The following is a 13578-nucleotide window of genomic DNA, read 5'->3' on the forward strand; positions in this document are numbered from 1 at the left end:
TTATACACACTTTAAAAACGTTTTTATCTTCGTCGCCATGAAATGTTCGGCACAAAAACACTTGGATGAACCCAAAACAAATCTTTATTTGACTACATATCAAATACAAACACTTGGATGAACCCAAAACAAATCTTTATTTGACTACATATCAAATACAACTGGTTAATTCTTTTACCTGTAAACTAACTAAAATATAATGCGGTAATTAGCAATACATGAGCGTCGCGAGTGGGGTTTATAATTACATGGCCAATACATTACAACGTCAAACGAATGAATGAATATAGATGACCAAAGAAAACTTTAAATTACATACCACAACAAAGAAGAAGAAGGGGAAGGGGAAGGCCTTCAGTTACCTGGAAAGAACATGTAAAGCACATCATGAGAGATAAAGCCATCAAAGAAGACGAATGGATGGACAGAAAAAGATAGCGGTCGAAATGCGAGAAGCAGCAGAGGCTATAGGAACCTCGCTTATAGAAATATAGATAGAATTCTTTATTACAATATTTTTAATAATATAATTTTTCTATTCTCATACTATAATATATCAATTATAATGTCACCACCTGTATCAAAGATAGAATCAGATAGATCATTAAATAGAACTAAAAAAGCAGGACGAACTTCTCCAGGAAGTACATATAAAATAACGCCCTCTATTCGTAACGGAACATCACAAGAAATATGGGAGATTTTTAAACATTGTGTAACAACACCAACTGATCATCCAAAGATAAACAATCCTGTGAAACGGAAACACTGGATAACAAATGAAACCTTTCAACTCATTGAGAATAGAAGAAATCTTTGTCAAAGTGGTATGCATAGTGAAAAGGAAAAAGCTAGTTTAAGAAACCTCAATAATTTTTCTGTTCTCATACTATAATATATCAATTATAATGTCACCACTTGTATCAAAGATAGAATCAGATAGATCATTAAATAGAACTAAAAAAGCAGGACGAACTTCTCCAGGAAGTACATAAAATAACGCCCTCTATTCGTAACGGAACATCACAAGAAATATGGGAGATTTTTAAACATTGTGTAACAACACCAACTGATCATCCAAAGATAAACAATCCTGTGAAACGGAAACACTGGATAACAAATGAAACCTTTCAACTCATTGAGAATAGAAGAAATCTTTGTCAAAGTGGTATGCATAGTGAAAAGGAAAAAGCTAGTTTAAGAAACCTCAATAAATAAGTAAAGCGAAGATGCAAGGCAGATAAAAAAAACTGTACTATCAAAATATATGCAAAGAAATTGAGAGACATGATCAGAATAATCAGCCGAGAGATCTGTATAGAAAAATACGCTACTTAACAAGATACTTCAAAGCCAGAACTTGTACGATTGAAGACAACACTGGAACTCTGAGAACAATCAGAGAAGATATAGCAGAGACATGGAGATCGTATTGCAGGGACCTATATAAAGATGATTAACCCCAAGAACCTGTTAACCAAATCTTTGACGAGGTAGAAGAAGAACCTAATATACTTGTCTATTATTGTACTAGAAATTTCTGTCTATTTTCGATCTCAATCATATGTATTATAAATAATATGAGAAGTAAAGTAATTAACCCAAACAACCATAATTCAACTTTTATTTACTAATAGAGAACTGGACGAAATTGTCACATCAGCTTTTATGAAACAATTTTGGGAATAGGCAGTTACAGTGAAACCTCGATAACTCGGATTAATCGGGCCCGCGGCCCATCCGGGTTATCGAAAATCCGGGTTAGCCGGAGAGCATTGTAAAAATTAATAAAATACGGTATACTTATAGATAAAGTCCGTTATAATTAAAATAACATGAAATATATATATGCACAGTACACATCTAACTTACCTATTATAGTTTGTATATTGTATAGAGTATAGTATAGACAGTATAGATAGAGTATTGTTCATTTCTAGGTAAAAAAAACTCAGTCAGTTTCGGTTGTGTCAATTTCGTCTGCCATCGGAACGATGTAATGTTTATTTAAGAACAGTGGCTCTTTCATTGTTTAAAGTTTAAAAGACCATTGTTCTAAAAATAATTTTTTAAAAGACAGTTGAAAATAAATAAAGGAATAAAAGGTGCCTGTTGTTTGCGATAGCCCGATAATGGATAATGATCGTCGCTCTGCCGCCGCTGCCGCCGTGTGCCATGAGTCATTTTTACCGTATAGTTCAAATTACTTACACAAATACCCATTATCTCTCAAATATTATATTACGGTCCAAGCCAAGTTTTATCAATGAAACTCGATATTTTTAAGACATTCCAGAAGCGGCTACAGATAAAATGTTTTAACATAATACATACATTTTTATTGTTGAAATGTTTGTCTGGTGAAAATCGGTCCAGGTTAGCCGGACTTCCGGGTTATCGGGGGCCGACTTATCGAGGTTCCACTGTATTTCGTTTTAGATGATAATATATTTACATAAAAAAGTAAGTGATCTGCTTGAAATCGATATTCCAACCATCATCTAAAAAATTGTTTATACTTGAGTACTTGAGACTTGAGACTCTTGTATGAAATGTGAATACCGAAATACGTTTAGGAATCTCCATTATGTAATAAATTGTTAAATATTAAATAATTCTTAGGAAATAAAAGGTAATAGGTATTATACAAACGTATTAAAAAATATTACCTTCTGAAATTTTTTGATGGCAATAGAGAAGTAAATAATGTATTGGATTATCGAATTTATTTTTAAGTAAAATATAAGTCATTTGGATATTTTTCTAAACATGATAGATCCAAGGGACATTTCGGTAGATCGGTAGGATCATCACTTTTGAGAATATCCCAATTATTGACAACGCAATATACGCCGAAGCCGTCTACAACGAGCGACGAATCAGAGATTGTGGTACTTTCGCCCATTTTTAGGGTAATTTGAAAGCTCCTGGGAAAATTTTTATAGGTTGAATTGGTTGGGAAACTTTTCGGGAGGAAAATTGAGCAAACTAAAGTGCAATATGAATGTAACATTATAACCTATTGAGTATTTGCTTTTGATTAAAAAAACGAAACCCGGTTTTTGGAACAACCGGTTATTTGACCGGTTATAACCGCCAGGTTAAACCGTAAGTAAAAAAAACAGTATAACCGAAACCCGTTTTTTTGTTCAACAACCGCCATGCACCATCCCTAAACTTTAGGATTTAAAAAGCTGGTACTTTTACATTATTATTGTATTATTGGTTTATAACCTTCTCCGTCTTGCGATACCCGTTCGCCATTCCTCTCTGTCCGCACATTGATCTACTTGCAGACCTCTTTCATCCATGGCTTTGTTTATTCCTGCCTGCCAACTTTTCCTCGGTCTACCTCTTCTTCTTCTACCTTGCGGTTTCTAGTTTTGCACCTGTTTTGTGATTCTGTCTTCATGCATTCTTTGTACGTGGCCAAACCATCGTAGTTGTATTTCGTTGATTTCGTCATTTATTGTATGTGTGACCTTCATTATTTCTCGTATCCGTTCATTGGTGACATGTTCTCTTCTTGATCTTCCTGCAGCTCTTCTCCAGAAATCCATTTCAGTGACATCTAACATTCGTTTTGATTTTTCCTTCATATGCCATACTTCGCAGCTGTATGTTATAATGCTTTTCACTACGGCGTTATAGATATTTTTCTTGTTTTGGTTGTTTATCTGCTTGTCCCAGAGTACTGAGTTTAGGAGCCTAATTGCTTTCCTGCCCTGAGTATTTCGTTCTTTAATGGCTCCGTCCAGTGTTCCATCATTCGTGATTTTCATATCCAGGTATTGATATTCGTTACATTTACTGATTGTTTCTCCTCCTTCTATAGTCGAGGAAATGAAGCATTTTGGCTCGCAATTTTTTCGTCCAGCATGGGTTTACTTGAAATTTTCACAGAAGGTAGGGAATAGTACAAGGATCATTTTCTATATCATGCCGCTGTACGCTAAAAGCTTGGGGTGGTTGCCACCCCATCTTGGGGACGGGAATTTTTTATTATATTTTAACCATGTAAATTGTTGTAAAAATGAATTCTAAGAAAAAAATGTTTTTTACATTTTTTTCATAAAACTAGTATTTTTCGAGTTATTCGCGCTTGAAAGTAAGTTTTTCGACGAAAAATCGACTTTTTTAGATGGTTTTTTGAGAATACCTCGAAAAATATGCATTTAATCAAAAAAACTGTAGATATCAAAAATGCATCTTTTAGTAACACAAATTAAACTTAAATAATCTTTTTTCAAGTATATTGTTAGACTTTCAAAAAATAATAATATGAAGCTTCTAGCATGAAAATTAAGCGACTTACGATCAAAAAAGGTCGGTACCTGCTATTCTCTATGAAAAAATCAGTGAAAACAACCCCCTAACTACCCTACTGATTAAAAATTGGTCTTCACCTTTCTGTAATTCCCTTTATATTCGTATTATCAATACACCCAAGAAGTTTGACCTATTTAAAAGGCCTAATTTTAGAAAAATTGGACTTTAAAGAAAAATTGATTTTTTGCAATTTCCTATTGGTCACCTTTTACTTCAAAATATCTCCGAAAATACTGGAGATACGAAAAAAATTATGGACTACTAAATTGTAGCTTATTATTTAATAAGTAAAATTCCCTTGTGCATAGATTTTCATTACAGTGAACAGTTAGCGAGATACTATAGCTATTTAAAACCTCTATTTAAAAGAAAACACCCCCTTATTCGAGTCTTTTAAACCTACCCCAATTAAAAACTAAGGGATCTTACAGAATTTAGTTTTCACTGTCTTAGAACTCTTCAAAAATCCTACAGAATTATTTTTGAAAAAACTTTTTATCGCTAAAGATGAAGGAGCTATGTTTAGAAAACGATATTTTTTTGAAATATCGAATAGTCCGCTTATGGATAATTTTCAATATATGTATAATACCACAGAACCGGTTGGTATACTGGAAGATGACTAAAAACTATTTGTATTTGTACATATTTGTACATTCGTATTTTTGTGTAAATAAATGTTTTTGTAATTCTTTAATTCTACTTTATTTCTGTATAGATCTATTAAATTATCTACTTATAAAAATTGTGATGTTATTAAGGGTGGCTTTTAAGGGTTGAAATATGATATTTTATCCTAAAGTATAAAACAATAATTATTTAACCAATCAAAACCAAATTTTACCCATATTAAAATTTACAATGTTTTTATATAGTTTTTGTCAATAAGGGGTAGGTTACACCCCTAAAATAATCAACGCCCTTAAGCATGATATAGAATATGAAGTACAGGGTGATATGATCCTAATCCCAAATTTTTATGTAAATCGATGCAAGCCTAAATGATTCTTTTAGGATAAGTAAATTTTTTATATATAGCTCCAACAAGGGTGGTTTTAAGGGTTGAAATATTATGATAGTATATCTTAAAGCATAAAACAATCATTATGTACCTAATAAAAACCAAATGTTTATATTTGTATTCTCCATTGCCTCCCATAACTTTATCAAAGGTACACTGTAGTATGCCTTTTTCAGATCAATATAATATACGAAATGAATCTCTTGGTTAATCGCTGTTTTCTTTTCCATGACTTGTGCGATTGCAAAAAAGGTGATCAATTGTAGATCTTCCGGCTCTAAATCCTGCTTGTTCTTCTGCTTCCATTTTCTTGTATTCGTCTTCTATTCGGTTTTTTAAGATCCTTCCGTATATTTTGCTGATTTTTGGTGTACAGGAAATACCCCTGTAGTTATCACATTGTTTTCGATGTGTACTTTTACATAAATGTTAAAAAACTTTCACCTTGGTTAATTACGGTCAAAGTTAGCCACTTTTTTTTTATTTAATTCACATCTAGTTTGTTCATAACAATTAAGAAAGCTAACTAGCGCTATTTTGAAGTTCAAGGTATGTATATAGTTTATGTGTAAAAGTTTGAGTAAACTTGAACAGAGTGGTTAATATATCTTTAAAAATAACGTCCTAACGAAATCGACTCATGGTCGGTGGAGGGGAATTATTAAAATCCGTGCACTCAAAAAATGAAATTTATTTTTCAAATATATGTTGCTCTTAATATCTCCAGAGATAGTTGATGGATTTTGATCATTATTTTTTTTTAATTTATATATACTTCTTGTAGTCTTGTAGAGTATGTTATGTACACATATACCCACCTTACAATACAAAATGTTATGGGGCCGATAATTATGATTCTAATGCCCGATTTCACCAACGATACCTAAACAGTTGCCTTATTAAGTAATTCTTATCGATAGGCACTTCCTAAGTCTATATTTAAGAACAATAGCGTTTCACAAGTAAAAGAACTGCTTATCTAGGAAATTCTTTCCTAGGTATTAATTCAGGTACGTTTGAACTATTTTTGATAAATAAAAAGAAGAATCAGATGGCATTACATTACTTTTTCGATTATTTGTCATTATTGTCTGTTTGCCAAGTTGGTTTTATTCAGTTTTGTACTGTTTAGTTATTTTATTTAGTACATAGTTAGTTATTTGTGAATTAAGTTTTGTATGTTATTTGCAGTGGCGGCTGGTCCTATGAGGCAGGTGAGGCAGTGCCTCACCGGTATATTAATCGACTATTTACGTTATTTCGTTATTACATCCTCAATTATTTAAATACAATTGGACTTTTTGAAATTTGCTAAATAAATTTATTTTCGTTATTTCATCATCAATTCTTTAAATACAATTTAACTTTTTGAAATTTGCTAAATAACTTTATTTTTATTATAAAACTTAACAACTTAATTTTTATGATGAAAAATAAAATTTGGTACGGCCCTGACCCCGTATCTTTGTATTTAAGTGTTCTTCATAAAGACACCGGTAGCTACTCTACGTGGGAGTAGATAAGCGTCTCTCTCTTTCTCACTTTCTCAAATATAGCAGAGGCTGCGTCCTTATGTGCCTCTGGGTGCCTTGTCTAGCATATTACGAAGCCGACAGAAATCGGCTAAGAGCAATAAAATTTGAACTGAGGATAATTTTTGGAACCGGGATTAAATATCTTTTCAGAGGCAGAGCCTCTTTAGCGTGGTTTTGCAGGTTTAGGTAGTTTGTTAGACCAGTTTGTTCTAGTTACGTGTACTTGGCCTTCATACACTCTGGTTACTTACGATTAGTACAAAGTAGAATATATATTATAGTCATTATTATTAGTTAGTAGTTATATTTTATATTACTGGTGCGGATTAACGTTATTCGGTTTGCAGGATTTTCGATTTTTAGTGAAAAATGAATCTAGCACCGAGCACTTCGTCACAACTTAGTCAGGTAAATGTAAATATTCATAATACTTGTGATCCCGTAAACTTTTTAGTTAATCAGCAGAATTTTTCAAGTCATTCATATGAAGATAAATTATTTATAGTTAAAATGATAAAACGACCTATTCCAGATTTAAGTAAACGTCTTGTTTCTATCGGTGGCGTCGGAAAACCAAATAGGGGATTTCAAAATTCATGGTACGAAAAGTTCGACTGGCTTACTGGCAGTATAACATCAAATAAATTGTTTTGTTGGGCTAGGGATGCGCAAAAATGTCAAAACATCGATATTTACATCGAATGATGTATCAAACTACTAACATCGATTTTACTGAATTATCGGATTGAAAACATCGATGTTTTAATATCGAAACATCGCCCATTACCACAGCAGCCACCTACAGGATCTTTTAATAAAGTACAAATACAGATGACATGTTACATGTCGAATCTTTTATTTTGACAAATAAAATTAAATATGTTTGTGTTTGTATTTGTAAAATATAAATAAAACAAATGTACGATTCTATGTTGTTACCTATTTACCTATAAATAAGATCAAACGTTAAAATAAGGTCAGTGAAAATGTACAAAATTTTTCCAAAAACATCGCTAAAAACATCGACATAAATATCGATGTTCGCCGATATTATCGAAACAAAAAAAATCGATGTAAAAATCGATTATCGAAAACAGAATATCGATGTTTTTAAATCATCGATATATCGTGCGCATCCCTATGTTGGGCATGTATTTTGTTTGCACCAACTAATACTAACGAGAAAGTTCGGTCAAAAAATGGTTATACTGATTTAAAAAATTTGTCTCGGAGTCTATTGTTACACAATAAAAGTTCTCAACATATTACATCAAATTGCAAGCTTACTCTTATGAGAAAACAAAAGCAAAATATCGCCACAGCAGTAGACAATGCGCGTAAAAGGGACATTGAAAATTTTAATGCTAAGGTTAAAGAAAATCGACAAATTTTAAAAAGTCTTATAGATATTACATTACATCTTTGTTTTCAAGAATTACCTTTCAGGGGGCATGATGAATCTAATGAATCTTTAAATCGTGGGAATTTCAAAGAGTTAGTTGTTCTTGTTAGTAAATTTGACAGTAATTTAAAAACATTTTTAGAAAATGATAATGACTGTAGATCGGTTTTTTCAGGGACATCTAAAACAATACAAAATGAATTGATCGATTCAATTGCTTTTATAATAAATAAAAAAATTGAGGATGAAATTTCAAAATCAATGTTCTTTCCTGGCAGGTAGATGAGACAACTGATATAAGCTGCCATTCACAACTATCTGTAATTTTTCGTTACATAATAAACGATAAACCGGTCGAATGATTCATTGGATTTTTCGATGTAAGTTCCGGGCGTTCTGCACAAGATTTGTTTGAGTTTTTATGTACCAAATTCGGAAAGTTTAACTTGCATGATAAATTAGTGGGTCAGACATACGATGGAGCTTCTGTTATGTCGGGAGAAGTGAATGGTCTACAGGCAAAAATTAAATTTATAGCGCCACAAGCAATGTTCATTCATTGCTATGCACATGTATTTAATTTAGTTTTAAGCAACGCGTGCAGTTCAATTCAACAGGTTAAAGTTTTTTTCTCAACATTATCCGGATTTTCTTCATATTTTTCTAAATCTACAAAGCGTACCCAAGTGTTAGAACAAATTGGAGGAAATCGTATACCTTCAAAGTAGCAACTCGCTGGAATTTTACTTCACGCGCAGTTCTAACAGTTAATAATAATAAGGATAAATTGCTTGAGACCTTTCATTTTATTATTAATAGTCGTGATTTTGATGAAAAATCAATAAGAGAAGCAGTAGGTTTAAAAGCTTTTTTAGAAGATCCTCAGAACATATTTTTTCTAGAAATATTTTCATTAATTTTTCATCAAACTGATACTGTTTTTTCTATTCTACAAAATAGGTATACAGATATTGTTAAGACCAGAAATTTGCTGCAAAATACCCTAAGTAAAATACGTGAATTTAGGAGTAACGCTACTTATTTTGATAGAATTTATGAAAAACTGGATACAGCTGCGTTACACTCGAAACGTCGTAAGGGAGTAGAAATGGCTGATAAAACTCAACAGTTAAGACAATTTTTTTTTGAAATTCTTGACATTATAATAACTCAAATACAGGTTAGGTTTTGCGACGTTGAAAAACTACATTTCTTTGATTTGTTAAATATTTCAAAATTTCCTATTTTTGCAAAAGAATTTCCACACGATCTGTTAGAAAACTTGACAACGCAGTATAAGAATATTTTTGATCTAAATCGACTAAAACCGGAATTATCCGCTCTATACGGGAATGATATAATAGAAAATTGCGCAACCCCTTGTGAAATGTTGACTTTTTTTGATGATAATGATTTAAAACTTTGTATGCCAGAAGTTTTTAAATTATTATGCATTTGTGTTGTGTTGCCAGTGACAAGTGCTTCTGCAGAAAGAAGTTTCTCCGCGCTAAAAAGGATTAAAAATTATATCAGAAATACAACTGGACAGACACGATTGAGCAATATGGCAAAAATCTCAATTGAAAAATCATTTATAAAATCACAGGATGAGGACGCTTTTACAGACGAGGTAATAGATCATTTTGCAGAACAGAAGTCTCGCAGAATTCCTTTAATTTATAAAAAACTTTCAATTTTAGAAATCAGTTTTATTAGGATTTATAATTAATTTATTTAACATTGTTTTCTATTACAGCTTTGTATTGTAGTTTTATAATATAGTTTTAGTTATAGTTCTTGATATTAGTTTAGATGTTTAGAATATATTATGTTATCATGCTGTGACTGGCTGTATGCCATTTGCCAATGTTAATTAAATAAATTAATTAATAAAAAATTTAGAAATCATGATTTTTTTATAATCTGTAATTCATTTACTTTTAAGCACGCTGGTTATAAAAAAAAACAAAAAAATCAAATTTAACCCTCATTTTATTTAACATAAAAATCAATCTTATAAAATAACAGTAATTTGCTTATTGCTTGTTTCTATTTCCCTATATTCAATACATTTACAATATAAGATTGGTTCTAAAATGAAATTATCACGTGTTTGTAGGTATATCGTTTGCGTACAATAATTTCATTTTGGCAACTGATTTGTAATAACCCAATCAGTTTTCCGTTGTTGTCATGTAGTATATAATGTAAATTTTGCTTAATATGGCTGTACAACGCCGATGAGACCAAGGAAGGACGAAACATCTGATTCATACTGTTTTGATATGTGGTATGGTATCATAGTAGTTATTTTTAGCTAAAAAACAGCTACTATGAGTATCAACCTGTTAGAGACATAAAGCTTTCGTTGCTATTCTTTTGCGAATAAAATTATTATTTAATATGGTTTGCAAGCCTTAAAATAAATACGGTGTCGTTCTGTGATGTTATGACGTCACAAAATCGACCTTTCGGCTATTAAAGAGAAGCTAACCATAATAATATTCCTCAAGTGTAGTGTGCCTCACCATCTTGTACTATCACGAGCCGCCCCTGGTTATTTGTACAGGGAAATGGAGGCAAAGGAAAGAGTTGTAAATTTCACATAGGTATGACGAAAAATGAAAGTTAGTTGAATTGTCATTAATGAAATCATTTTAAAATAAATAATATGTTGAAAATTGCTTCTTTTATTATTAATTTTTAATGACACACTTTTAATGATATCATGAATGGGTTTTTGAAACACAACACTAGTTTGTTAGGTAGTAGGTAGATTACATAATTTTGTCAATAGACCTGTAAAAAACTCTAAATGATTTTCTATATTTTCCAACACATAATATATTATTAATATAAAATAAAATACACAATTACAACTAATATACCTAATATTACAGAATAACAGAAAAAATTAAGGCAAAAAGCAAATTATTGACAAACGTCACAAGTACATTAGTCAAAATTTTAAAAATATAACCTGACTGTCAACGATAAGTAATACCTAAAATTTAGGGAAATCGAAAAACGTATCCTACCGTAAGGTAATGCTTAAGCGGTTTAGGCAATACTTATCGTATGTTGAAATCCGTTTTAGAGTTAGGAAGTACCTAAACCCCCTTAGGTAATTCTTAAATATTTAGGTATCGTTGGTGAAATCGGGCATTAAGACCTTCGAGTATACATATATAATTTCATAAAATTCGTTCAAGCGGTATCGGAGGATTATGGCAACTAAGACTACGACAGGAGAATTTTATAGATGTAAATAAATAGATGGCTATTAAAAAATAGGGGTTGGTGATAGAAGGGTGAAAATTAAGGGTTTTATATATATTTTTAATGGTACATACCATAAAATTAAGGTAGACAATTTTTTCTAAAACAAAAAAGTGGCAGAGGGTAACCCCCCTTATAACTTATGGGTATAAATAATAGATTACAACCTATTTTCAGTCCTACAGATAGTCGAGGAAATGAAGCATTTTGGCTCGCAATTTTTTCGTCCAGCCTGGATTTACTTGAAATTTTTACAGAAAGTAGGGAATAGTCCAAGGATCATTTTCTATATCATGCCGCTGTACGCTAAAACCTTGGGGGTGGTTGCCACCCCATCTCGGGGGCGGGAATTTATTACTTTTTAACCATGTAAATCGATGTAAAAAGTAATTCTAAGAAAAAAATGTTTTTTAGATTTTCTTCTTAAAACTAATATTTTTCGAGTTATTCGCGCTTGAAAGTAACAGTTTTTCGATGAAAAAATCGACTTTTTTAGAGGTTTTTTGAGAATACCTCGAAAAATATGCATTTAATCAAAAAAACTGTAGATATCAAAATTATATCTTTTAGTAACATAAACCAAATTATTTTTCTGTAAAATTTTTAAGACCAATACAAACCGAGATACGGCATGTTAAAGTTAGCTTTTTTCGTCAAATGCATAATTTGAAATATTCAAAGTAAAATAACGGAAAAACTTTGCATTTTTCGAGGAAAACTTAAATAATATTTTTTCAAGTATACAGTTAGGCCTTTTAAAAAAATACTAATTAAAAGCTTCTAGCCTGAAAATTAAGCGACTTATGATGACTAAGCGTCTACTGAAATTAAGGTAGGATTAGAAAGGCTTTCTTCAAATGTCAGTGAAATCTCAAATCAAATGAGCAATATTTCCAAAAATTTATCTACCTTACCAACAAAAAAAGAGGTATTGAACAAAAAAAACATTTTATGCCACCACAAGTACCCAAACTGAAGAGCCTCAATGTTGCGAAGTAAGTCCAGAGCAAAAGTCAAAAAACACAGAAGATAAATGTCAGTTTGTAATTATTAGTAACTTAACCCCAATATACACCCCTATACAAGTGGTACACTACATTAAAGAGAAGCTAGGTATCAAAGAATATATTAGATGTTACGCCCTCGTTAAAGATGCCGACACATCAACTGGTTCTTCATTTAAAATAGGCATAAAATCTAGATCATCGATTAACTTACTATTTAATAAGAAAATTTGGCCACCTGGTGTAATCATTAAATGGTCCATTGAATCTTCATATTCTGAACCATCCGAGTCACATAAGAATCCGAAGAATATCAGAAGCCCTGTTATCCCGGAAAATCCAGTTACCAGTTTATACAACAACAAAGATGAAGTACAGAACACAAATATATGTTCAGACAAGCAGGCCATCGAAATTTGTAAATCTAAGAATCTTTTCCATTCGCAAATTAATTTCGTTAAGAAAGATACTTTAGAACCATCTATAAATCTGGATCCTTTGACTCCACCAAGAGTTAGATTAACCAATAACTCTAATAGTCGGTATCTTCTAGCCAGATTAAGGGAACCGGATATCTTAAAAGCCATTAAACTTCATCTTGCTTATCTACACGACCAACCTGCTTCTGTATTTTACGATGGATTTACGAACACAAGCGTTAAACTGTTTTTGGCTTCCGAAGGGCTTCCTACCAACACGGAAGATCTACGAAAAATTCTTCTAGAATTTAACGAAGTCTGTGGAATTGGTCCAGATGAGGTGGAAGCTGATCTTGCTGCTTTTAGGTCCTTTCTCGCTTCTGAAAGAATTATCCATTTACAAAAATCAAGGGAATGTCACCAAAATTACTATTCCGCTGTGTCTCCTAAACGAAATTTTTAAACATCACGACGTGTTCTGAGAGACTAGAATCCTCAAATTATTTTAGTGATAACAACTTTGGCATGGTTCTGATTAATATTCGTTCTATAAGATATAAAACTGATGAATTATTTCTATTTCTAGAGG

Source organism: Diabrotica virgifera, chromosome 9 (assembly GCF_917563875.1).
Source record: "Diabrotica virgifera virgifera chromosome 9, PGI_DIABVI_V3a".
Classification (NCBI taxonomy): domain Eukaryota; kingdom Metazoa; phylum Arthropoda; class Insecta; order Coleoptera; family Chrysomelidae; genus Diabrotica; species Diabrotica virgifera.